We start from the raw sequence: 23,597 nt of genomic DNA, 5'->3' as shown, positions 1-23,597 counted from the left end.
AGAAAGGCCAATATTAATCTCACACTGATTTTTTTTTATTTTTTCAGGGAGAATTTAGAAACCAAAAACAAAAAAAAATAAATAGGCTTTCTATGGCCCACTATTTGAGAGAGAGATGGCACACTCAGGACTGGCACACAAGCCCAAAGGCCAATATTAATCTCCCACTGTTTTTTTTTTTTCAGGGAGAATTTATAAACCCCACAAAAAAAAACTGAAAAATAAAAAGGCTTTCTATGGCCCACTATGTGAGAGAGATGGCACACACAGGGATGGCACTCTAGCAGAAATGCCAATCTTAATCTCCCACAACTTATTTTTTTAGGGAGAATTAAAAAAAAAAAAAAAAAAAATAGGGACTGTTCTACAATTACTATCTCCCTGCAGTAATCTCAGCCAGGTATGGCAGGCAGCAATAAGGAGTGGACTGATGCACAAATTAAATAAAAAGTGTGGACAAACAAACAAGATAGCTGTGCAGAAAGGAAGGAACAACAGGATTTGTGCTTTGAAAAAAGCAGTTGGTTTGCACAGCGGCGTACACACAGCAATGCAGCTATCAGGGAGCCTTCTAGGGCAGCCCAATGAGCTACAGCGCTGAGGAAAAAAAATGTAGCTTCCACTGTCTCTGCAAACAAAAGGTGGTGCCAATCACTGCAATGCCCTTCTCTAAGATGGTGGGGACCAGGACCTATGTCATCACGCTGCCCACACTCTGCGTCCACCTTCATTGGCTGAGAAATGGCGCTTTTCGCGTCATTGAAACGCGACTTTGGCGCGAAAGTCGCGTACCGCATCGCCGACCCCACACAGGGCTCGGGTCGGGTTTCATGAAACCCGACTTTGCCAAAAGTCGGCGACTTTTGAAAATGAGCGATCCGTTTCGCTCAACCCTACATGAGACCTTTATTACTGTATGGAACAATATATAGTGGTCATTACACTATATTTAGCATTATATGGGGCCAATTATAGTGTATGAGGTAATATAAGGTTAATTTTACTGTATGGAGCAATACAGCTCTGGCAAAAATTTAGAGACCACTGCAAAATGTTCAGTTTGTCTAATTTTTCTGTTTATTGGTATATTTTTAAGTAAAATGTAAATTATTATTATTATTATTATTTATATAGCACCATTGATTCCACGGTGCTGTACATGAGAAAGGGTTACATACAAATTACGGATATCACTGACAGTAAGCAAATTAACAATTACAGACTGATACAGAGGGGTGAGGACCCTCCCCTTGTGAGCTTGCATTCTACAATTTATTCAACAAACTTCTGACAACATGTCTCCGAATTTCCATGCAATAAATTTTGTAGTTTTTTTCTGAAAAGGAGATACGGTCAAAATAAAAAAAAAAAACAGTGTTTTCAGACCTCAAATAATGCAAAAAAAACAAGTTCATAATAATTTAGAAACAACAATACTAATGTTTTTGCTCAGGAAGAGTTCAGAAATCAATATTTTGTGGAATAACCATGATTTTTAATCACAGCTTTCATGCGTCTTGGCATGCTTTCCACCAGTCTTTTACACTGCTCCAGGCACAAAAATGTAAGCAGTTCTTTGTTTGATGGCTGGTGACTATCCATCATTCTCTTGATTACATTCCAGAGGTTTTCAATGGGGTTCACGTCTGGAGATTTGGCTGTCTATGACAGGGTTTTGATGTGGTGGTCTCTTAATTTTTTCCAGAACTCTATTTAGTGTGAACATAAAAATGGTTATTTTGAATCCATATTGAAATATACAGAATGCATTCAGACCATGACAGAGCAGCATTGCTGGTCATTAATGTTGAGTAGGGTTGAGCGACCTTGACCTTTTTAGAGTCGAGTCGTGTTTCGCGAAACCCAACTATCTTAGAAGTCGAGTCGAGTGGAATCGGCCGATTATGGCGAAAAGTCGGGTATCGCCCGAAACACGAAACCCAATGCAAGTCAATGAGGGAGCATAGTCGGCAGTGAGTGGAGGCCAGGAAAACACCTACACTGCCTATTTTAATGGCAAAAACATCCATTCTTGTTACAGAAGCTTGTCAATCGTAATTTACCTTATAATAATTGGAAGGCATTTGAAATTGGGGGTCATTTGGCTAAAGTTGTGGGGGGTAGGGCTGGTTCAAGTAATTAGTGGGCCCAGTAAATCTGGACCACGTCACGGCAGTGGAGCAGGGAGAGGTAAGTATTTCAACTTTGCAAGTGCTGTGATCCTGAGCAAGCAGGGGGGGCCCACTCGTTGGCATTGGCACTGGCACAGGGCCCCTCAAAGTACAGCGGTGTGTTTGCACGGTGGGGGCGCCTCCCACCGGCAGCAACACTTTTGCGTACTATGAGAGGCCCTGTGCCAGTGACGTCGCCAACTAGTATTCCTCCCCCCACCTGATGAAGGAACCTGCACTTTCATCTGCACCTTCCTCTTTGTCCCCGTGTAAGGTGGTATGGTATGCGGGAAGAGGAACCTGACTTTCAGCAGGGTCACAATCTTGCTGTGTAGCGTGCACGGGGAATTTTGCGTTATGGGTCAATGTACCAGCAGACTCATCTATCACTGGCTGGGCAATGGGCAGGATGAGGAGGAAACACAGATATAGGCCCAAAGAATAAAGTGGGCTAAATGCAGATCAAAATTGGTAACACAGGACTAACCAGGGGGCATTGCAGTGGAGGACAACTGGAATGAGAGGCTGACACAGAGAGTAGGCCCAAATCAGTAAGTAGTCGAAATGCAGTTCAAAATTGGCAACCGTAGTAAACAGGCGGCACAGCTTTGTTCAGTGGAGGAGAACAGCAAGGAGTGGCAGACACCGATAGTAGGCCCCAACCCAACTAGTAGGCCAAATGCAGTCTAACATTAACAACTACTTAACGAGAGCCTGAAAATGGAATTTCAGGACAGGAAACCAGGAGAACAGCAAGGAGTGGCAGACACCGCTAGTAGGCCCCAAACCAACTAGTACGCCAAATGCAGTAGTTCCATTTAACTACAATTTAATGAGAGCCTGAAGATAGAAGTTCAGGAAAGGCAACCTGGAGAACACCTTGGAGTGTAACACACCATCTCTCTACACCCCATACCCAATTTGTAGGCCTAATGCAGTGTAGTTTTCAACAACTACTAAAAGAGAGCATGAAGATCGAAGCAATGTGGACGAAACCTGAGGAACACCTTGGAGTGTAACACACCATCTCTCTACACCCCATACCCAATATGTAGGCCTAATGCAGTGTAGTTTCCAACAACTACTAAACAAGAGCATGAAGATCGAAGCAATGGAGAGGAAACCTGGGGAACACCTTGGAGTGTAACACACCATCTCTCTACACCCCATACCCAATTTGTAGGCCTAATGCAGCGTAGTTTCCAACAACTACTAAACGAGAGCATGAAGATCGAAGCAATGGAGAGGAAACCTGGGGAACACCTTGGAGTTTAACACACCATCTCTCTACACCCCATACCCAATTTGTAGGCCTAATGCAGCGTAGTTTCCAACAACTACTAAACGAGAGCATGAAGATCGAAGCAATGGAGAGGAAACCTGGGGAACACCTTGGAGTGTAACACACCATCTCTCTACACCCCATACCCATTTTGTAGGCCTAATGCAGCGTAGTTTCCAACAACTACTAAACGAGAGCATGAAGATCGAAGCTCAGGAAAGGCAACCTGGAGAACACCTTGGAGTGGAACACACCATCTCTCTACACCCCATGCCCAATTTGTAGGCCTAATGCAGCGTAGTTTCCAACAACTACTAAACGAGAGCATGAAGATCGAAGCAATGGACAGGAAACCTGGGGAACACCTTGGAGTGTAACACGCCATCTCTCTACACCCCATACCCAATTTGTAGGCCTAATGCAGCGTAGTTTCCAACAACTACTAAACGAGAGCATGAAGATCGAAGCTCAGGAAAGGCAACCTGGAGAACACCTTGGAGTGGAACACACCATCTCTCTACACCCCATACCCAATTTGTAGGCCTCATGCAGCGTAGTTTCCAACAACTACTAAACGAGAGCATGAAGATCGAAGCTCAGGAAAGGCAACCTGGAGAACACCTTGGAGTGGAACACACCATCTCTCTACACCCCATACCCAATTTGTAGGCCTAATGCAGCGTAGTTTCCAACAACTACTAAACGAGAGCATGAAGATCGAAGCTCAGGAAAGGCAACCTGGAGAACACCTTGGAGTGGAACACACCATCTCTCTACACCCCATACCCAATTTGTAGGCCTAATGCAGCGTAGTTTCCAACAACTACTAAACGAGAGCATGAAGATCGAAGCAATGGACAGGAAACCTGGGGAACACCTTGGAGTGTAACACACCATCTCTCTACACCCCATACCCAATTTGTAGGCCTAATGCAGCGTAGTTTCCAACAACTACTAAACGAGAGCATGAAGATCGAAGCTCAGGAAAGGCAACCTGGAGAACACCTTGGAGTGGAACACACCATCTCTCTACACCCCATACCCAATTTGTAGGCCTAATGCAGCGTAGTTTCCAACAACTACTAAACGAGAGCATGAAGATCGAAGCTCAGGAAAGGCAACCTGGAGAACACCTTGGAGTGGAACACACCATCTCTCTACACCCCATACCCAATTTGTAGGCCTAATGCAGCGTAGTTTCCAACAACTACTAAACGAGAGCATGAAGATCGAAGCTCAGGAAGGGCAACCTGGAGAACACCTCGGAGTGGAACACACCATCTCTCTACACCCCATACCCAATTTGTAGGCCTAATGCAGCGTAGTTTCCAACAACTACTAAACGAGAGCATGAAGATCGAAGCAATGGAGAGGAAACCTCAGGAACACATTGGAGTGTAACACACCATCTCTCTACACCCCATACCCAATTTGTAGGCCTAATGCAGCGTAGTTTCCAACAACTACTAAACGAGAGCATGAAGATCGAAGCTCAGGAAAGGCAACCTGGAGAACAACTTGGACTGGAACACACCATCTCTCTACACCCCATACCCAATTTGTAGGCCTCATGCAGCGTAGTTTCCAACAACTACTAAACGAGAGCATGAAGATCGAAGCAATGGAGAGGAAACCTGGGGAACACCTTGGAGTGTAACACACCATCTCTCTACACCCCATACCCAAGTTGTAGGCCTAATGCAGCGTAGTTTCCAACAACTACTAAACGAGAGCATGAAGATCGAAGCAATGAAGAGGAAACCTGGGGAACACCTTGGAGTGTAACACACCATCTCTCTACACCCCATACCCAATTTGTAGGCCTAATGCAGTGTAGTTTCCAACAACTACTAAACGAGAGCATGAAGATCGAAGCAATGGAGAAGAAACCTGGGGAACACCTTGGAGTGTAACACACCATCTCTCTACACCCCATACCCAATTTGTAGGCCTAATGCAGTGTAGTTTCCAACAACTACTAAACGAGAGCATGAAGATCGAAGCAATGGAGAGGAAACCTGGGGAACACCTTGGAGTGTAACACACCATCTCTCTACACCCCATACCCAATTTGTAGGCCTAATGCAGCGTAGTTTCCAACAACTACTAAACGAGAGCATGAAGATCGAAGCAATGGAGAGGAAACCTGGGGAACACCTTGGAGTGTAACATACCATCTCTCTACACCCCATACCAAATTTGTAGGCCTAATGCAGCGTGGTTTCCAACAACTACTAAACGAGAGCATGAAGATCGAAGCTCAGGAAAGGCAACCTGGAGAACACCTTGGAGTGGAACACACCATCTCTCTACACCCCATACCCAATTTGTAGGCCTAATGCAGCGTAGTTTCCAACAACTACTAAATGAGAGCATGAAGATCGAAGCAATGGACAGGAAACCTGGGGAACACCTTGGAGTGTAACACACCATCTCTCTACACCCCATACCCAATTTGTAGGCCTAATGCAGCGTAGTTTCCAACAACTACTAAACGAGAGCATGAAGATCGAAGCTCAGGAAAGGCAACCTGGAGAACACCTTGGAGTGGAACACACCATCTCTCTACACCCCATACCCAATTTGTAGGCCTCATGCAGCGTAGTTTCCAACAACTACTAAACGAGAGCATGAAGATCGAAGCTCAGGAAAGGCAACCTGGAGAACACCTTGGAGTGGAACACACCATCTCTCTACACCCCATACCCAATTTGTAGGCCTAATGCAGCGTAGTTTCCAACAACTACTAAACGAGAGCATGAAGATCGAAGCAATGGAGAGGAAACCTGGGGAACACCTTGGAGTGTAACACACCATCTCTCTACACCCCATACCCAATTTGTAGGCCTAATGCAGTGTAGTTTCCAACAACTACTAAACGAGAGCATGAAGATCGAAGCAATGGAGAAGAAACCTGGGGAACACCTTGGAGTGTAACACACCATCTCTCTACACCCCATACCCAATTTGTAGGCCTAATGCAGTGTAGTTTCCAACAACTACTAAACGAGAGCATGAAGATCGAAGCAATGGAGAGGAAACCTGGGGAACACCTTGGAGTGTAACACACCATCTCTCTACACCCCATACCCAATTTGTAGGCCTAATGCAGCGTAGTTTCCAACAACTACTAAACGAGAGCATGAAGATCGAAGCAATGGAGAGGAAACCTGGGGAACACCTTGGAGTGTAACATACCATCTCTCTACACCCCATACCAAATTTGTAGGCCTAATGCAGCGTGGTTTCCAACAACTACTAAACGAGAGCATGAAGATCGAAGCTCAGGAAAGGCAACCTGGAGAACACCTTGGAGTGGAACACACCATCTCTCTACACCCCATACCCAATTTGTAGGCCTAATGCAGCGTAGTTTCCAACAACTACTAAACGAGAGCATGAAGATCGAAGCAATGGACAGGAAACCTGGGGAACACCTTGGAGTGTAACACACCATCTCTCTACACCCCATACCCAATTTGTAGGCCTAATGCAGCGTAGTTTCCAACAACTACTAAACGAGAGCATGAAGATCGAAGCTCAGGAAAGGCAACCTGGAGAACACCTTGGAGTGGAACACACCATCTCTCTACACCCCATACCCAATTTGTAGGCCTCATGCAGCGTAGTTTCCAACAACTACTAAACGAGAGCATGAAGATCGAAGCTCAGGAAAGGCAACCTGGAGAACACCTTGGAGTGGAACACACCATCTCTCTACACCCCATACCCAATTTGTAGGCCTAATGCAGCGTAGTTTCCAACAACTACTAAACGAGAGCATGAAGATCGAAGCTCAGGAAAGGCAACCTGGAGAACACCTTGGAGTTGAACACACCATCTCTCTACACCCCATACCCAATTTGTAGGCCTAATGCAGCGTAGTTTCCAACAACTACTAAACGAGAGCATGAAGATCGAAGCAATGGACAGGAAACATGGGGAACACCTTGGAGTGTAACACACCATCTCTCTACACCCCATACCCAATTTGTAGGCCTAATGCAGCGTAGTTTCCAACAACTACTAAACGAGAGCATGAAGATCGGAGCTCAGGAAAGGCAACCTGGAGAACACCTTGGAGTGGAACACACCATCTCTCTACACCCCATACCCAATTTGTAGGCCTAATGCAGCGTAGTTTCCAACAACTACTAAACGAGAGCATGAAGATCGAAGCTCAGGAAAGGCAACCTGGAGAACACCTTGGAGTGGAACACACCATCTCTCTACACCCCATACCCAATTTGTAGGCCTAATGCCGCGTAGTTTCCAACAACTACTAAACGAGAGCATGAAGATCGAAGCTCAGGAAAGGCAACCTGGAGAACACCTTGGAGTGGAACACACCATCTCTCTACACCCCATACCCAATTTGTAGGCCTAATGCAGCGTAGTTTCCAACAACTACTAAACGAGAGCATGAAGATCGAAGCTCAGGAAAGGCAACCTGGAGAACACCTTGGAGTGGAACACACCATCTCTCTACACCCCATACCCAATTTGTAGGCCTAATGCAGCGTAGTTTCCAACAACTACTAAACGAGAGCATGAAGTTCGAAGCAATGGACAGGAAACCTGGGGAACACCTTGGAGTGTAACACACCATCTCTCTACACCCCATACCCAATTTGTAGGCCTAATGCAGCGTAGTTTCCAACAACTACTAAACGAGAGCATGAAGTTCGAAGCTCAGGAAAGGCAACCTGGAGAACACCTTGGAGTGGAACACACCATCTCTCTACACCCCATACCCAATTTTTAGGCCTAATGCAGCGTAGTTTCCAACAACTACTAAACGAGAGCATGAAGATCGAAGCTCAGGAAAGGCAACCTGGAGAACACCTAGGAGTGGAACACACCATCTCTCTACACCCCATACCCAATTTGTAGGCCTAATGCAGCGTAGTTTCCAACAATTACTAAACGAGAGCATGAAGATCGAAGCAATGGAGAGGAAACCTGGTGCACACCTTGGGGAGGCAGACACCGTTAGTAGGCCCTACCAAAGTTGTACCCCCAATGCAGTTTTAAAATTCCTAGAGGCTGAAAACAAGACTATTGACGCTCAGCTTTTTTCAAAGGAACACAGCTGAATTGAGTGGCGCAGACAGACACAGGTAGTAGGACTCAAACCAAAAATGTGGCTCACTGCAGCTTAAAAAAGTTACAGGGGTACACAAGCAGCTGGGCAGTGGAGGACAATTTCATTAGTGGACCGCAGACAGACTTTGTACGCCTACTATTAAAAAAAGGATGCTCTATGCAATTAAAAATAGGTTCAGGGGTCCACGGGCAGCAGTGGTGTGGTCAGTGGACGAGTATTGGAAGGAGGGACCGCAGACAGGCGTAGTAGGCCTAACATAACAAAATTAGGCTGTAGACACTGTAAAATTGGTTCCAGGGGTACACAGGCAGCAGTGGTGTGGTCAGCGGAGGAAAATTGGAATTAGGGACTGCAGACAGACTTTGTAGGCTGTCCCCTGTGGACCATGCATCCAACACATTTACCCAGTGCGCAGTAATGGACACCAGGGCCGCCATCAGGGCATGACAGCCGTGACTGCTGTATGGGGCCCGGTGAGCAGAGGGGGCCCGCATCGGGCCCCGTCTCATCTGCTCACCGGGCCCCCCCTGCAGGCGCTGCGGCAGCGGCACACTATTGACGTGCGGGCCACGTCATTGTCAGCCGCTGGGCCCGGCGAGTGCGTCTGTGTGGAGCCTGGGGCGATCTTCGCCCGGCGCAGGAGCATGGCCAGGTAAGAAGTCGTGGTTTTTTTTTCTTTGAGAGCTGCGATCCAGGGGGGCCCGGGGGGCAGAATGCTGGACACAGTGGGGCAGAAATGCTGGACACAGTGGGGCAGAAATGCTGGACACAGTGGGGCAGAATGATGGACACACAGGGGCAGAAATGCTGGACACAGTGGGGCAGAATGCTGGACACACAGGGGCAGAAATGCTGGACACAGTGGGGCAGAATGGTGGACACACAGGGCAGAAATGCTGGACACAGTGGGGCAGAATGGTGGACACAGTGGGGCAGAATGCTGGACACAGTGGGGCAGAAATGCTGGACACAGTGGGGCAGAATGCTGGACACACAGGGGCAGAAATGCTGGACACAGTGGGGCAGAATGGTGGACACAGTGGGGCAGAATGCTGGACACAGTGGGGCAGAAATGCTGGACACAGTGGGGCAGAATGGTGGACACACAGGGGCAGAAATGCTGGACACAGTGGGGCAGAATGCTGGACACACAGGGGCAGAAATGCTGGACACAGTGGGGCAGAATGGTGGACACACAGGGGCAGAAATGCTGGACACAGTGGGGCAGAATGGTGGACACAGTGGGGCAGAATGCTGGACACAGTGGGGCAGAAATGCTGGACACAGTGGGGCAGAATGGTGGACACACAGGGGCAGAAATGCTGGACACAGTGGGGCAGAATGGTGGACACAATGGGGCAGAATGGTGGACACACAGGGGCAGAAATGCTGGACACAGTGGGGCAGAAATGCTGGACACAGTGGGGCAGAATGGTGGACACACAGTGGGGCAGAATGCTGGACACACAGTGGGGCAGAATGCTGGACACAGTGGGGCAGAATGCTGGACACAGTGGGGCAGAATGCTGGACACAGTGGGGCAGAAATGCTGGACACAGTGGGGCAGAATGCTGGACACACAGGGGCAGAAATGCTGGACACAGTGGGGCAGAATGCTGGGCACACAGTGGGGCAGAATGCTGGACACACAGTGGGACAGAATGCTGGACACACAGTGGGGCAGAATGCTGGACACACAGTGGGGCAGAATGCTGGACACACAGGGGCAGAATGGTGGACACAGTGGAGCAGAATGCTGGACACACAGGGGCAGAATGGTGGACACACAGGGGCAGAAATGCTGGACACAGTGGGACAGAATGGTGGACACACAGGGGCAGAAATGCTGGACACAGTGGGGCAGAAATGCTGGACACAGTGGGGCAGAATGCTGGACACAGTGGGGCAGAATGCTGGACACAGTGGGGCAGAATGCTGGACACAGTGGGGCAGAATGCTGGACACAGTGGGGCAGAATGCTGGACACACAGGGGCAGAATGCTGGACACAGTGGGGCAGAATGCTGGACACAGTGGGGCAGAATGCTGGACACAGTGGGGCAGAATGCTGGACACAGTGGGGCAGAATGCTGGACACAGTGGGGCAGAATGCTGGACACAGTGGGCAGAATGCTGGACACAGTGGGGCAGAATGCTGGAGACAGTGGGGCAGAATGCTGGACACAGTGGGGCAGAAATGCTGGACACAGTGGGACAGAATGGTGGACACACAGGGGCAGAAATGCTGGACACAGTGGGACAGAATGGTGGACACAGTGGGGCAGAATGCTGGACACAGTGGGGCAGAAATGTTGGACACAGTGGGGCAGAATGGTGGACACACAGGGGCAGAATGCTGGACACACAGTGAGGCAGAATGCTGGAGACAGTGGGGCAGAATGCTGGAGACAGTGGGGCAGAATGCTGGACACAGTGGGGCAGAATGCTGGACACAGTGACAGGGGCAGAATGCTGGACACAGGGGCAGAATGCTGGACACAGGGGCAGAATGGTGGACACAGGGGCAGAATGCTGGACACAGGGGCAGAATGCGAGACACAGTGGGGCAGAATGCTGGACACAGTGGGGCAGAATGCTGGAGACAGTGGGGCAGAATGCTGGAGACAGTGGGGCAGAATGCTGGACACACAGTGGGGCAGAATGCTGGACACACAGTGGGGCAGAATGCTGGACACACAGTGGGGCAGAATGCTGGACACAGTGGGGTAGAATACTGGACACAGTGGGGCAGAATGCTGGACACAGTGGGGCAGAATGCTGGACACAGTGGGGCAGAATGCTGGACACACAGTGGGGCAGAATGCTGGACACACAGTGGGGCAGAATGCTGGAGACAGTGGGGCAGAATGCTGGAGACAGTGGGGCAGAATGCTGGAGACAGTGGGGCAGAATGCTGGAGACAGTGGGGCAGAATGCTGGACACAGTGGGGCAGAAATGCTGGACACAGTGACAGGGGCAGAATGCTGGACACAGTGACAGGGGCAGACTGCTGGACATAGGGGCAGACTGTGAGACCCAGGGGCAGAATGCTGGACATTGGGGCAGAATGCGAGACACGGGGCAGAATGGAGATACGGGGCATGATTGGAGACACGGGGCAGGATGAAAGACATGGGGGCATGACTGGAGACAGATGGGGCAGGATTGGAGACAGATGGGGCAGAATGGAGACACAGGGGGCATGATTGGAGACAAGTGTCAGGATTGCAGACATGGGGGCATGGTTGGAGACATAGGGGGCAGAATGGAGACATGGGGCATGATTGGAGACACTGGGGGCAGAATTGGAGACAGGTCGTGCAGGATCATGGGGCAGGATGGATATGATGGAGACAGATGGGGCAGGATGGAGAGATCACATGGGGCGATCATATGGGTCAGGATGGGGAGATCATATGGGGCAGAATGGATACTCATGAGGGCAGGATGGGAGAACATCTGGCTGACGCCAGGAATGAGACACACGGGGCCAGGCTGGGGGATATTATTAATACCATAGGGGCTAATTTAGGGATATTATTACTGCAGTGGTGTATTTATTTTATTTTTTGAGTATACTGTTTTAAATGGGGGCGGTCCTGTTACTGTATAGAGTGATACTATGTCGCCTTCTTCTTGTGGTGTAATGTAGAAGATGTGAAAAATTAAGTAATGTGTTCTGCAAGCGGAGCTCGAGATAACTGTGTTATTTCCTGCAGAGACGAGTCCTGGCTGGATGAAATGATGGCGGTCTGTGCTGGATGAAAGATGAAGGACTTCACCTAGAGACGTCACTGGTGAGTCAGTGTGTTACCTATACACTGACACTATACACTGTATACAGAGCTCCTGTGTATAATTTCACTAGTGATCACTATATTATCTGTACACAGACACTGCATACTAAGTACAGATCTCCTGTGTATAATGGCACTTATGGTGATAGTATGGTGCTTTTTTTTAAATTACTGATCAGAATTGTAGTATTCAGTCACTATGTGGTGGTAATATGTGGTCTGGACATGGTGTTGTGGTATTTGTTCCTTGTATGTGATATTATTCGATCACTGTGGTGGTAATATGTCATCTGGTCATGGTGTTGTGGTATTTGTTCCTTCTATGTGATATTATTGGTCATTTTAAAAATTGAAAAATAAATAAAAATATACCTAAATTGTATTGCATATTTTAACAAATATTTAATAGGTTACAGTAGAGTAGGGCCTGGCCAAAAGTGTCTACCGTGTTATGGTGGCGGCTTAAAAAATCTTTTGGCCAAAACAAAAGCTGCCTGCTATGTATGTGATCTGGTGATGGGAACTGTTAATGTGTGATTGGTGAGAAGTGGAGTTTTTCCAAGAGAGAGCGGTGGGACTGTGGACAGGTCGAGGGGTGGAGCCTGCAGGCGGGGCTGGGGTGGAGCCTGGGCGGAGTCTCAAGGGGGCCCCGAAAATTTTGCCAGTATGGGGCCCCGAAATTTCTAGTGGCAGCCCTGATGGACACGTAACTTTTTGTGGACATGCCTACTGGTCCATGCGTCTCTTGTCAGGTGCACCTTTCTACTGTTTGATTGCCTGAGTGCTATGACAATGCAGACTTTTTCATGCCGGTGGAGGGCTGGGATGGCTCTTCTCGCAAAAGAAATGTCGACTGGGTAGCTTGAACCGTTGCACAGCGTAGTTCATCTGGGCTTTCTAAATATAAAACAAAGAAAAAAACGAGGCTACATGCACTTTCAGCTGGGTTCCAGGGGTACACGGCCAGCATTGGTCTGGTCAGTGGAGAACTATTGGAAGGATGGACCGCAGACACGCTTCGAAGGCCTAACATAATAACAGATGGCTGTAGGCAATTTTAAATTGGTTCCAGGGGAACACAGGCAGCAGTGGTGTGGTCAGTGGAGGCCTAGTGGAAGGAGTGATCGCAGACAGGCATCGAAGGCCTAACATAAAAAAATAGGGCTGTAGGCAATTTTAAATTGGTTCCAGGGGTACACGGGCAGCAGTGGTGTGGTCAGTGGAGGCCTAGTGGAAGGAGTGACCGCAGACAGGCATCGAAGGCCTAAAATAATAACACATGGCTGTAGGCAATTTTAAATTGGTTCCGTGGGTACACGGGCAGCAGTGGTGTGGTCAGTGGAGGCCTAGTGGAAGGAGTGACCGCAAACAGGCATCGAAGGCCTAAAATAAAAAAAATTGGGCTGGCTGTAGGCAATTTTAAATTGGTTCCAGGGGTACATGGGCAGCAGTGGTGTGGTCAGTGGAGGCCTAGTGGAAGGAGTGACCGCAGACAGGAATCGAAGGCCTAACATAAAAAAATAGGGCTGTTGGCAATTTAAAATTGGTTCCGTGGGTACACGGGCAGCAGTGGTGTGGTCAGTGGAGGCCTAGTGGAAGGAGTGACTGCAAACACGCATCGAAGGCCTAAAATAAAAAAATTGGGCTGGCTGTAGGCAATTTTAAATTGGTTCCAGGGGTACATGGGCAGCAGTGGTGTTGTCAGTGGAGGCCTAGTGGAAGGAGTGACCGCAAACAGGCATCGAAGGCCTAAAATAAAAAAAATTGGGCTGGCTGTAGGCAATTTTAAATTGGTTCCAGGGGTACACGGGCAGCAGTGGTGTGGTCAGTGGAGGCCTAGTGGAAGGAGTGACCGCAGACAGGCATCGAAGGCCTAACATAAAAAAATAGGGCTGTTGGCAATTTAAAATTGGTTCCGTGGGTACACGGGCAGCAGTGGTGTGGTCAGTGGAGGCCTAGTGGAAGGAGTGACCGCAAACAGGCATCGAAGGCCTAAAATAAAAAAATTGGGCTGGCTGTAGGCAATTTTAAATTGGTTCCTGGGGTACACGGGCAGCAGTGGTGTGGTCAGTGGAGGCCTAGTGGAAGGAGTGACCGCAGACAGGCATCAAAGGCCTAACATAAAAAAATAGGGCTGTTGGGAATTTAAAATTGGTTCCGTGGGTACACGGGCAGCAGTGGTGTGGTCAGTGGAGGCCTAGTGGAAGGAGTGACCGCAAACAGGCATCGAAGGCCTAAAATAAAAAAATTGGGCTGGCTGTAGGCAATTTTAAATTGGTTCCAGGGGTACACGGGCAGCAGTGGTGTGGTCAGTGGAGGCCTAGTGGAAGGAGTGACCGCAGACAGGCATCGAAGGCCTAAAATAATAACACACGGCTGTAGGCAATTTTAAATTGGTTCCGTGGGTACACGGGCAGCAGTGGTGTGGTCAGTGGAGGCCTAGTGGAAGGAGTGACCGCAAACAGGCATCGAAGGCCTAAAATAAAAAAAATTGGGCTGGCTGTAGGCAATTTTAAATTGGTTCCAGGGGTACACGGGCAGCAGTGGTGTGGTCAGTGGAGGCCTAGTGGAAGGAGTGACCGCAGACAGGCATCGAAGGCCTAATATAACAAAAATGTCAATACAATGGTATTGTCAGTGCCAGGCATTGAAGGATGTCAGCGCATAGACTAAACATTGGTGGAGCTGTGAGAGATAATTTTGCAAGTGGTAGAGCACTGTTTGAGCTGGGGCGGGGGGAACTGTATTGTGGCCGGCTGTACAGGCCCAGGGCCCCTCATATTACAACGGTGTGTCTGACGTTGGGTGCGCACCACCACCGCCAGAGACACTTTATTGTACTATGAGGGACCCAGTGGCAGTGCCGTCGACCAAAAGCGGGCACACCCACCTCTTCAGACAAACAGCACTCTCACGGGTGCTGGCGCCAAGTGGCGATACCACGGCCCCGTGTGGGGAGTTTGGCCATTAAGTGAGGTGTAAACATGTCGTGAGCTGGACAATCAGGTGCAGAAAAGGGATGAAAAATAGTTTGTAACCATACTGGACAAATGTTGTCTCCTGTCACTTTGAATTGATGCTGCAGTACCTGTCCTGTCTGCGGTCATAGCAAAATCACTCCACAACCTAGTCAGAAAACCCCTCTGGCCAACGCCACTTCTGATTTCTGCCCCTCTAACACCTCTGGTCTGCTGGCCCCTGCAGCTCGTGTGAGAACGATCACGGGCGCTGTGTGCAGGGAATGCCAGAAGCAAACGGTCAACAAGAGTTGATTGTTTGGTTGCTAATATTAGTTCCAAGTTCTCATGTGGCATTATATTTTGCAATTTGCCTTTATAGCGAGGATCAAGGAGGCAGGCCAACCAGTAATCGTCATCGTTCATCATTTTAGTAATGCGTGTGTCCCTTTTGAGGATACGTAAGGCATAATCCGCCATGTGGGCCAAAGTTCCAGTTCTCAAATCTGCGGTTGTGCTTGGTTGAGGGGCAGTTTCAGGCAAATCCACGTCACTTGTGTCCCTCCAAAAACCAGAACCCGGCCTTGCAGCGCCAACAATTTCCAGTGGCCCCGGAAAAGCTTCCTCATTAAAAATATAATCATCCCCATCATCCTCCTCGTCCTCCTCCTCCTCTTCGCCCACTACCTCGTCCTGTACACTGCCCTGGCCAGACAATGGCTGACTGTCATCAAGGCTTTCCTCTTCCTCAGCTGCAGACGCCTGATCCTTTATGTGCGTCAAACTTTGCATCAGCAGACGCATTAGGGGGATGCTCATGCTTATTATGGCGTTGTCTGCACTAACCAGCCGTGTGCATTCCTCAAAACACTGAAGGACTTGACACATGTCTTGAATCTTCGACCACTGCACACCTGACAACTCCATGTCTGCCATCCTACTGCCTGCCCGTGTATGTGTATCCTCCCACAAAAACATAACAGCCCGCCTCTGTTCGCACAGTCTCTGAAGCATGTGCAGTGTTGAGTTCCACCTTGTTGCAACGTCTATGATTAGGCGATGCTGGGGAAGGTTCAAAGAACGCTGATAGGTCTGCATACGGCTGGAGTGTACGGGCGAACGGCGGATATGTGAGCAAAGTCCACGCACTTTGAGGAGCAGGTCGGATAACCCCGGATAACTTTTCAAGAAGCACTGCACCACCAGGTTTAAGGTGTGAGCCAGGCAAGGAATGTGTTTCAGTTGGGAAAGGGAGATGGCAGCCATGAAATTCCTTCCGTTATCACTCACTACCTTGCCTGCCTCAAGATCTACAGTGCCCAGCCACGACTGCGTTTCTTTCTGCAAGAACTCGGACAGAACTTCCGCGGTGTGTCTGTTGTCGCCCAAACACTTCATAGCCAATACAGCCTGCTGACGTTTGCCAGTAGCTGCCCCATAATGGGAGACCTGGTGTGCAACAGTGGCAGCTGCGGATGGAGTGGTTGTGCGACTGCGGTCTGTGGACGAGCTCTCGCTTCTGCAGGGGGACGAGGAGGAGGAGGAGGGGGTGCGAACGGCTACAGCCAACTGTTTCCTAGACCGTGGGCTAGGCAGAACTGTCCCAAACTTGCTGTCCCCTGTGGACCCTGCATCCACAACATTCACCCAGTGTGCCGTGATGGACACGTAACGTCCCTGGCCATGCCTACTGGTCCATGCATCTGTTGTCAGGTGCACCTTTGTGCTCACAGATTGCCTGAGTGCATGGACGATGCGCTCTTTAACATGCTGGTGGAGGGCTGGGATGGCTTTTCCGGAAAAAAAGTGTCGACTGGGTAGCTCGTAGCGTGGTACAGCGTAGTCCATCAGGGCTTGAAAGCTTCGCTTTCAACTAACCGGTAGGGCATCATCTCTAACGAGATTAGTCTAGCTATGTGGGCGTTCAAACCCTGTGTACGCGGATGCGAGGCTAAGTACTTCCTTTTTCTAACCATAGTCTCATGTAGGGTGAGCTGGACTGGAGAGCTGGAGATCGTGGAACTAGCGGGGGTGCCGGTGGACATGGCAGACTGAGAGACGGTGGGAGATGGTATTGTTGCCGCCGGTGCCCTTGATGCAGTGTTTCCTACTACAAAACTGGTGATTCCCTGACCCTGACTGCTTTGGCCTGGCAAAGAAACCTGCACAGATACTGCAGGTGGTGCAGAAAATGGTGGCCCTACACTGCCGGAAGGGATGTTGCGTTGATGACTAGCTTCATTGGCCGAGGGTGCTACAACCTTAAGGGACGTTTGGTAGTTAGTCCAAGCTTGCAAATGCATGGTGGTTAAATGTCTATGCATGCAACTTGTATTGAGACTTTTCAGATTCTGCCCTCTGCTTAAGGTAGTTGAACATTTTTGACAGATGACTTTGCGCTGATCAATTGGATGTTGTTTAAAAAAATGCCAGACTGCACTCTTTCTAGCATCGGATACCTTTTCAGGCATTGCAGACTGAGCTTTAACCGGATGGCCACGCTGTCCTCCAACAGGTTTTGGCTTTGCCACGCGTTTTGGGCAAGATACGGGCCCGGCAGATGGAACCAGTTGCGATGTTGATGCCTGCTGCGGCCCCTCCTCCTCTGCTTCAGAACTGCTGCCACCTGCACCCTGTTCCCCCAATGACTGCCAATCGGGGTCAAGAACTGGGTCATCTATTACCTCTTCTTGTAGCTCGTGTGCAACTTCGTCTGTGTCACCGTGTTGGTCGGTGGTATAGCGTTCGTGATGGGGCAACATAGTCTCATCAGGGTCTGATTCTTGATCATTACCCTGCGAGGGCAATGTTGTGGTCTGAGTCAAAGGACCAGCATAGTAGTCTGGCTGTGGCTGTGCATCAGTGCACTCCATGTCAGATTCAACTTGTAATGGGCATGGACTGTTAACTGCTTCACTTTCTAAGCCAGGGACGGTATGTGTAAAGAGCTCCGTGGAGTAACCCGTTGTGTCGCCTGCTGCATTCTTCTCTGTTGTTGTTTTTGCTGAAGAGGACAAGGAAGTGACTTGTCCCTGACCGTGAACATCCACTAATGACGCGCTGCTTTTACATTTACCAGTTTCACGAGAGGAGGCAAAAGAGCTAGAGGCTGAGTCAGCAAGATAAGCCAAAACTTGCTCTTGCTGCTCCGGCTTTAAAAGCGGTTTTCCTACTCCCAGAAAAGGGAGCGTTCGAGGCCTTGTGTAGCCAGACGACGAACCTGGCTCCACAGCTCCAGACTTAGGTGCAATATTTTTTTTCCCACGACCACCTGATGCTCCACCACTACCACTACCCTCATTACCAGCTGACAATGAACGCCCCCGGCCACGACCTCTTCCACCAGACTTCCTCATTGTTTTAAAAACGTAACCAAACTAACAGTATTTGTTGCTGTCACAGAACTTACACGGTGAGCTATAACTTCAGTATGATTTAGCTACCCCTTTACAGGTGGGTGAGACCACAACAAAAATCAGGCACAATGTTACACACTCTGTTGTTGGTGGCAACAAATGAGAGAGATGCCACACATGCAGGACTGTCACTGAAGCACAAATGTAAATATTAATCTCCCACTGATTTGATTTTTTTTTTTTTTTCAGGGAGATTTTAGGAAAAAAAAATAATAGAATAAAATGATTTTTTCAGGAAGAATTTAGAAACTAAATAAAATAAAATGATTTTTTCATGGAGAATTTAGAAAAAAAATAAAACAAAAAATAGGCTTTCTATGGCGCACTGAGTGAGAGATGACGCACACAGGAGTCAGGAGTGGCACACAAGCCCAGAGGCCAATATTGTTCTCCCAATGATTGATGTAGTGATTTTTTCAGGTAGATTTTGGAACCCAAATCAAGCTAAAAAAATAAATAGGCTTTCTATGGCCCACAATTGGAGAGAGAGAGAGAGATGGCACACCCAGGAGTCAAGACTGGCACACAAGCAGAAAGGGCAATATTAATCTCCCACTGATTTGATATTTTTTTTTTTTTTCAGGGAGACTTTAGAAAAAAAAAATAATTAAAAAAAATGATTTTTTTCAGGAAGAATTTAGAAACCAAATAAAATAAAATGATTTTTTCAGGGAGAATTTAGAAAACAAATAAAACAAAAAATAGGCTTTCTATGGCCCACTGAGTGAGAGATGACGCACACAGGAGTCAGGAGTGGCACACAAGCCCAGAGGCCAATATTGTTCTCCCAATGATTGATGTAGTGATTTTTTCAGGTTGATTTTGGAACCCAAATCAAGCTAAAAAAATAATAGGCTTTCTATGGCCCACAATTGGAGAGAGAGAGAGATGGCACACCCAGGAGTCAAGACTGGCACACAAGCAGAAAGGGCAATATTAATCTCCCACTGATTTGATTTTTTTTTTTTTCAGGGAGACTTTAGAAAACAAAAATAATAAAAAAAAATGATTTTTTCAGGAAGAATTTAGAAACCAAATAAAATAAAATGATTTTTTCAGGGAGAATTTAGAAAACAAATAAAACAAAAAATAGGCTTTCTATGGCCCACTGAGTGAGAGATGACGCACACAGGAGTCAGGAGTGGCACACAAGCCCAGAGGCCAATATTTATCTACCACTGATTGATTTAGTGATTTTTTCAGGTAGATTTTGGAACCCAAATCAAGCAAAAAAATAAATAGGCTTTCTATGGCCCACAATTGGAGAGGGAGAGAGAGAGATGGCACACCCAGGAGCCAAGACTGGCACACAAGCAGAAAGGGCAATATTAATCTCCCACTGATTTGATTTTTTTTTTTTTTTCAGGGAGACTTTAGAAAAAAAAAAAATAAAAAAAATGATTTTTTCAGGAAGAATTTAGAGACCAAATAAAATAAAATGATTTTTTCAGGGAGAATTTAGAAAACAAATAAAACAAAAAATAGGTTTTCTATGGCCCACTGAGTGAGAGATGACGCACACAGGAGTCAGGAGTGGCACACAAGCCCAGAGGCCAATATTTTTCTCCCACTTTTTTTTTTTTTTCCAGGGAAAATTTGTAAACCCAATAAAAAAAATAATAAATAGGCTTTCTATGGCCCACTATCTGAGAGAGAGAGATGGCACGCTTAGGACTGGCACACAAGCCCAAAGGCCAATATTAATCTCCCTTTTTTTTTCAGGGAGAATTTATAAAACCAAAAAAAAATAAATAAATAGGCTTTCTATGGCCCACTATTTTTGAGAGAGATGGCACGCTCAGGACTGGCACACAAGCCCAGAGGCCAATATTAATCTCCCACTTTTTTTTTTTTTTTTCCAGGGAAAATTTATAAACCCAATAAAAAAAATAATAAATAGGCTTTCTATGGCCCACTATCTGAGAGAGAGAGATGGCACGCTTAGGACTGGCACACAAGCCCAAAGGCCAATATTAATCTCCCTTTTTTTTTTTCAGGGAGAATTTTTTAAAACCAAAAAAATAAAATAAATAGGCTTTCTATGGCCCACTATTTGTGAGAGAGATGGCACGCTTAGGACTGGCACACAAGCCCAAAGGCCAATATTAATCTCCCACTGATTGATTTATTGATTTTTTAAGGTAGAATTTAGAACCCAAATAAAGCAAAAAAAAAAATAGGCTTTCTATGGCCCACTGAGTGAGTGATGATGCACACAGGAGTCAGGAGTGGCACACAAGCCCTGAGGCCAATATTTTTCTCCCACTGATTGATGTAGTGATTTTTTCAGGTAGATTTTGGAACCCAAATCAAGCAAAAAAATAAATAGGCTTTCTATGGCCCACTGACTGAGAGATGGCACACACAGGAGTCAGGAGTGGCACACAAGCCCTGAGGCCAATATTTTTCTCCCACTGATTGATGTAGTGATTTTTTCAGGTAGATTTTAGAACCCAAATCAAGCAAAAAAATAAATAGGCTTTCTATGGCCCACTGAGTGAGAGATGGCACAGACAGGGATGGCACTCTAGCAGAAATGCCAATCTTAATCTCCCACAAAAAAAAAAAAAAAAAAAGGAACTGTCCTTCAATTACTATCTCCCTGCAGTAATCTCAGCCAGGTATGGCAGGCAGCAATAAGGAGTGGACTGATGCACAAATTAAATAAAAAGTGTGGACAAACAAACAAGATAGCTGTGCAGAAAGGAAGGAACAAGAGGATTTGTGCTTTGAAAAAAAGCAGTTGGTTTGCACAGTGGCGTACACACAGCAATACAGCTATCAGGGAGCCTTCTAGGGCAGCCCAATGAGCTACAGCGCTGAGGAAAAAAAAAAATGTAGCTTCCACTGTCCCTGCACACCGAAGGTGGTGTTGGGCAGTGGAAATCGCTACAGCACAAGCGGTTTGGTGGTTAATGGACCCTGCCTAACGCTATCCCTGCTTCTGACGAAGCGGCAGCAACCTCTCCCTAAGCTCAGATCAGCAGCAGTAACATTGCGGTCGGCGGGAACGCCCCTTTATAGCCCCTGTGACGCCGCAGACAGCAAGCCAATCACTGCAATGCCCTTCTCTAAGATGGTGGGGACCAGGACCTATGTCATCACGCTGCCCACACTCTGCGTTTACCTTCATTGGCTGAGAAATGGCGCTTTTCGCATCATTGAAACGCGACTTTGGCGCGAAAGTCGCGTACCGCATGGCTGACAACGCACAGGGGTCGGATCGGGTTTCGTGAAACTCGACTTCGCCAAAAGTCGGCGACTTTTGAAAATGTTTGACCCGTTTCGCTCAACCCTAGTGTTGAGCGATACCTTCCGATACTCAAAGGTATCGTTATTGGATGGGATCGGCCGATATCCAAAAAATATCGGATATCGCCGATACTGATACCCGATACCAATGCAAGTCAATGGGACACAAGTATCGGAAGCTATCCTGGATGGTTCCCAGGGTCTGAAGGAGAGGAAGCTCTCCTTCAGGCCCTGGGATCCATATTCATGTAAAAAATAAAGAATAAAAATAAAAAATATGGATATACTCACCCCTCTGGCGGACCCTGGCTCTAGGCGCTGCAAGCGTCTGCCTCCGTTCCTAAGAATGCAGAGAGTGAAGGACCTTCGATGACGTCACGGTCCCCTGACCACTCACGTGACCGCGATGTCATCGAAGGTCCTTCACTCACTGCATTCTTAGGAACGGAGGCTGCCGGTTGCACCGCTGAAAGCCAGGGTCCGCCAGAGGGGTGAGTATATCCATATTTTTTATTTTTATTCTTTATTTTTTACATGAATATGGATCCCAGGGCCTGAAGGAGAGTTTGTTCTCCTTCAGACCCTGGGAACCATACGCACCGCACACTCTGAAGATGACTGGGAACACTTCCGATTCCGATTTCCGATATCGCAAAAATATCGGAACTCGGTATCGGAATTCCGATACAGCAAATATCGGCCGATATCCGATATTTGCAGCATCGCAATGCTCAACACTAGTGGTCATACATTTACAGAGAGACAATGCTGATAGAGACACAGTCTTGAGAACTGTTTAATTATTGTCTGAAAGCTTTCACCTCACAAATAGTTCTATGATTTTCTATGTTTGGAGTTTGTTATTGAAAAAAATGGAGGTTTATTTAACTTATGACTGATGTTCTCCTTGGGAGTTTTTATATTGTGTAAGTGTATTGCCTCAATGTCTGATGTTTGCCTGGTGTATCGCTGATTCATCTTGTCCCAAAAGCTTGCCACTGAAGGGCAACGCTGAAACAGAGTTACACAGTGTAAATCACTAAATAAGGCCAGAGAAACATGTCTTAGGCTACGTTCACATTTGCGTTGTTGGGCGCAGCATCGTCGACGGATACGGACGCATGCGTCATGCGCCCCCATCTTTAACATGGGGGGCGCATGGACATGCGCCGGTATGCGTTATAATGCGTTTTACGACACATGCGTCATTTTGACGCACAAGACAGGGCGCAGGCGACGCTACTTGTAGCATTTTCCCTGCGCCAAATTTCCTGATCTTTACTATCTTATGGCAACGCATGCATCACAAAACACTGCGTTGTGTATATGCGTTGTGGGTTGCGTCGCCGACGCTGCGCCCAACAATGCAAATGTAGGGCCTAAGAGAGAAGTAGAAAGTGGGGTATCTGTACTTATGCGTCAACAGTGTTGTGATACCTGCATAAGTGTGGATGCCCATGCAGTGTTGTAAATTTCAGAGGAGTTCAGTTCTCTGTCTTGGTGCTTGCTTCTATGATATTCCAGATGGATGATGTTTAAAAGCTCCTTGGTGACGATGTGAGTATATGTACTTAATCTTTATATGTACTTATTCTTTATATATATTTAATCTTTA

Source organism: Ranitomeya imitator, chromosome 3, assembly GCF_032444005.1.
Source record: "Ranitomeya imitator isolate aRanImi1 chromosome 3, aRanImi1.pri, whole genome shotgun sequence".
Lineage (NCBI taxonomy): Eukaryota > Metazoa > Chordata > Amphibia > Anura > Dendrobatidae > Ranitomeya > Ranitomeya imitator.
Note: the sequence above shows the minus strand (reverse complement) of the source record.